We start from the raw sequence: 5,264 nt of genomic DNA on the forward strand, positions 1-5,264 counted from the left end.
GTTAACGGAAATGTTTGAGGAAAAATAAAAACTGCCAGGAGTAGGAGGAAGAGAGAACCAGAATGTCCCAGCCAGTCCATTTCTGCCCTTCCTCCTCCCCACCACAGCCATTCTGCAGATGAGGATACCAAAGTCCAGACAGGAACTAGAAGTGACTTTCACTAAGCCACCCTTCAGTGAAGTTGCAGAAGGGTGGCAATATAAAATAAGGACTGCAGGCTGCCTGAGAAACAGGTACAAGATAGGTGTGGTGATGACTTTTCTTCAAATACAAATGTCTAACTTTGCTGTTATTGGCATTTATTATTTTCAAGAGTGAAACTTCAGCTGATTCCCAAAGATCCAGAATAAGAGTCATATTTAGTAGGACAACAACGAATTGGTTTTGTGACAGACTATGGAATAGGTCCATCCATTCCTCATGCTGTAGCACCCTGAGGACAAGTTATGCCTGGCTTACTCTCCAATATGTGTCTAGTGCCAAAACAGTTCCTGGGACAAATTTGTTGGATGAATGAGCCCTGAGTCCCTACTTTGAAAACTTACTATCTGTCCAGATCTATGCTAAGCATTAAGAGGGATAAAAAAGGAGAAATAGATACAGTCTATTCTCTCCTTCAGCTTTTGATCTGGTTGTAAAAGAACTGCTGCAAACTGGCTTTGTGACCAAAGGCAAGTTACTCAACCTCTCTGATGCTGTTTCTTCCTCTTATCTCCCTGATAAAATAAAGATAACAGTACCTACCCCACAGAGTTATTGTGAAGCTTAAATGAAGTCAAGCATTTAAAGCTACTGGCATTTAGAGTTGTTCAATAAATTGAAGTTTACAGTTCTATCAGTGTAAAATATTAGCTATATATAATTCGAGTTATTTTTGACAATTGAACTTTTTGGTAGCTCTGGGCTTGTCCCTTAAATTCCATTTAGTCAATTTATTTGAAAAGCTTTCTAGCATACTGAATTTTTTCCTGCTGTATAAAACTTGGCTGAATTCAGAGTCGGCATTATGATGGATTCATGTAATTTAATGAATGGATGAGATGTGTAAGATTGATTGTCCATTCACTAAATGGTCCCAGATCGCCCAGACCTTTTGTTTTGTTTTTCGTAGGTCTATTGGTCTCCTCTCTTGCTGTCAGATTGTTGTCCCTTAATTCTTACAGTTGTCAGTTTTCCCAGTTAGGTGGGGACCTAATTTGTTGTGGGCTTGAAAATGAATTAACTGAACCCATTTAAAGTGTGAGTAAACCAAGAGCATCAGACCCTGAATGAGGACCTGGGAAGGCTATGGTCTTTACTACAAACCTTGGCATCATCTGTTTTGACTTCTCAGAGATTTCCTGATTCTTTGTGTGTTCTCATCAATGATATGTTAGACAGACATGAAAGTTCTTGGCATATGTAGGCACTCAATAAAATTTATTAAATACATGAATGAAGAAGCAAGAAAGCATAATCATATGTATTTAATATACCATAAACTCAAGTGGTATGTATGAGGGTAAGGGTGAGGTGAGGGAATATAGAGTGAGGTTAGTTTGGCATGTTGGAAGAGACTAATTGAGCTAAGTCTTAAAGGAAGAGAAAGATTTGGGGTGAGGATAAAGTTGACATCATGAAGGGGTATAGGATAGAGAAAGAGTGGATGTTCCCCTGTGCTTGCTATTCTGATGGGCTTGTTTCTTCCCAGGATGACATGAATAAGATATTTCTAAAGGATTCACTAATCCATCCATCCAAACATTTAATAGGCATCTCATGTGCCTGGTTCATTTCCAGTAGTGGGACATAGGAAAAGAAACAAGAAATAACTTCTGCATTGAGGGAGCTCTCTTTGTGACTCAAGTAAAAAAAATCTAGATATACATGATTTGTTTCCCTCAACCTCCAATCCATTAGAAAGTCTTATTGATTCTGACTCCAAAGTATTCCTCAACTCCATCCATTTGCTACCATCCTGGTCCAGTGGACTTCTTGTCTGAACTATGTAATCACATCCTGAGTGAACTCCCTGCTTCCATCCTTGTCAATTCTCCATGAAGCAGCCAGAGTGATCTATTTAATCATATCAGGTCACTTCCAAACACAGAAACCTCCCATGCTTCTAGCAGCACTTGGAATAAAATCTAGTTGCCTTTCAGTGGGCTCAGGCTCTATATGGTCTGGCTCTGCCTACTGTCCAAATCCATCCTGCACTGCTCTTCCCTTCAGTCACTATGCTTCAATTTCATTGACCATCTTTTTGCTCCGTGAACACAGCAAGTTTGTAGTTCTGCCATCTGCCTCATGGCCTTTGCACTAGCAGCTGCCTCTTCTGGAATGTTCTTTTCCTTGATCCTGCATGGCTGTATCCTTCTCACCAATCACAGTTTAAATTTCTTCTTCTCAAAGAAGTCACTTGCAACTACCCAAATGAAGGTAGCACCTTGTCATTCTCATACCATCTTATTTTTATTCTCTGCCTAGCTCTAATTATTCTCTCAAATTATCTGGGTTAAATATTTATTTATTTCCCATCTTTTCCCACTGTCACCATGAGAGGCGGGACCTTCCCTACCTGGTTCATTACTCTATCTCAGAATGTTTATTAAGTAATACAGTTTATTGCAGGAGTGAGTGAATGATGATTGAATGAATGAGTAGTAAGGGAGATAAATATGAAAAGAGATGATTACAGTATGACATGACAAATGCCGTAAAAGAGATGGGAACAAAGAACTATGGGATTCCAGAGCAGAAGACAACAAATTCTGACAAGTATTTGGGGGAAAAATTCTTAGATTTTGATCCCCAAAGGTAATGAAAGTTCACCAGTCCAAAAAGAAAAAAAAAGGTTGAAAATGCATTTTTCATCTCCTTTCCTGGTCTGCTGGTCAGCTGACTCTGTGTCCAATTCAGAGAGAGCTAAAGACATGAGAGAACATTTTCGTACTTAAGATTTCACCTCTGTGATGCCCAGCTCATGTAAGACAGTGTCTAAGCTGAATCTAGTACTGTGTCTGCTTACCAGAATTCTAAGACTGGTTACTTCTTCCTCAAGTCTTCTCAAGATTGGATGGAACATTTTCCTTAAATTAGGGAAGGAAAGGACATGCTTTAATTTCCTAAAGTGTTTCACATACACTTGCTTCAGATATTCCCTAGCTCTGAAGGAGGGCAACATGGATATTCTTGTTTTGAAGACAAGAAAACTGAGGAGCAGCAGGGGCTCAGTTTTAGGAGTCAGAAGCTACACTGAGTAAGTACTTTTGCCTGTCCTCTTTTTATTGTGTGCTACAAATGTCTGACATTGCTTAACCATTCTAAAGTCCCTTTCTTGTTTGCCACCATTGATTGACCCCCTGACTTGTCCCAAAGGTCAACAACCAATCAGATTCTCTCATGAAAATTTGAACTAAGTTCCAGAGGTTATGAGCAAATTCTATTGGGTGTTTGCACTGAGAGATCCTGATGTAGACACTTAGACTGGCAGTCATATTAGGCTATGAGGAAGGTGAGTAAACAGAAAAGGAGATAAGGTGCATTCCCCCCAGAAGCCATAGAGGGAGTTTCTACAGTCCCTAGGCTTGTGGTTCCATTCTCTGGGAGACCTGGTTATACTCTGATTCCTGTTTTTCAATATCTGAAATTGAAGTAACCCTATCTTTAGGTGATACTGTCAGGTTTGGGGTTAGGATCCTACATGGGTAATTGGCTATAATTTTAAAAAATAGGTCATCCTTTATTGAGGCAAAAACTGTCTTGCTGTTGGCAGTAGGTGTTAAGGTCTTTGCCACTGCAACTGTCACTTGGGATCACACCATGTGTGTCTGTGTGTGTGAGAGAGAGAGAGGTGGGGGAGGGAGGGAGGGAAGGAGGGAGAGAGAGAGAGAGAGAGAAACTTAGAGAGAAAGAAACAGAGATCAGAATCTCCATGGAGAAGGCTCTGCTCTCCTGGCTCCTAGCATGCAGGTGGGGACTAAGGCAAGTGGCATAATGGCAGGAGAGAAAGGTAGCTGTTTTAGAAAAATGTTCCCCAGATTGCCCACCCCTAGTAGGTGAAAGATTGTTGCACAGAGTGTTGGGTTGAAAACATCTATAAAAATAAGACAACACCTACCAGTACTGGGCTTGGGGAAACATATGCATGTGTACCAGTGACTTCCAGGCTCATGATCAGGCTACAGATTTGACCACCTGGTTGTGTCTGCTCCTTGGATTTGCCTGGCAAATCATCATCATTCCAGGAAGGGGATGTATGTATTATTCAGGGCTCTCCAGAGAAATAGAACCAATGGAATACACACACATATAGAACTCCTTCTTCCTCGGGACATCCATCTTTTTCTTAAGGCTTTCAATGGATTGGATGAAGCCCACCCATGTTAGGAAGGATAATCTGCTTTACTCAAAGTCTACTGATTTAAATGTTAATTATATCTAATGGAATACTTTCCCCAAAACATCTAGAATGATGTCTGACAAAAAAACAAAAACAAAAAAACCACTGGATACTATAGCCTAGACTAGCTGACACATAAAATTAACCATCACAGGGGCAAAGTGGGCATATTGAGAAAAGTCTGTCTCTGTAAGATATATTATTGTTTACAAAGTTTGCGCTCATCCATGATCGCATCAAATCCTTATAACATCTATATGAAGAGGAATATTAACTTCCCTATTTTATAGATGAGCAAATCTAGGTTCAGAGACAAGATTACATTGCTGATGATGGTGGAGAGGGGATTTCAGCCCAAGTTGTCTAACTCAGGTCTGTGTTCTTCTAACTATATCACACTCCTTATGACTGGGTTCATAATGTCACTTCCCTACCATGACCCTACTGATTTTCTTCCTTGCATGAGCTCAGAGAGACTTTCTTGCAAGCCTCTCTGAGCTGACTGGCTCAGAAAGAGCATGGGTTTTATTTTGTAGCTCTGTCTTGTGAGCAGTCTCAATGGGCCCCTCTGGGACAGGGCTCAGGAGTGTAATATATGTGAATGTTTCTGAGTGAGCATGAACTTCCACCCCAGCTGCAATTCCCTCACCTCTGCCATCCCCTCATCCTACAGCTGGTCCCCCTTCCTACAACCAGACCTGGAGAGTGATGGTTGGATCTGGCAGAGATCCAGCTGGGTACTGTCTGGTCCTCATCAATCCCTCCTGCTCTGACACCAGACAAGTGTAGCTCCCTTCCTGAGCCCCAATCTCTTCCTGCCTCCCAAATAGGGGCCCGGCAGCAGGATTGGCCTTCTGCTTTGGTGTGTGTCTTGAGCTCCTG

Source organism: Pan paniscus, chromosome 9 (assembly GCF_029289425.2).
Source record: "Pan paniscus chromosome 9, NHGRI_mPanPan1-v2.0_pri, whole genome shotgun sequence".
In the NCBI taxonomy this organism is placed as follows: domain Eukaryota; kingdom Metazoa; phylum Chordata; class Mammalia; order Primates; family Hominidae; genus Pan; species Pan paniscus.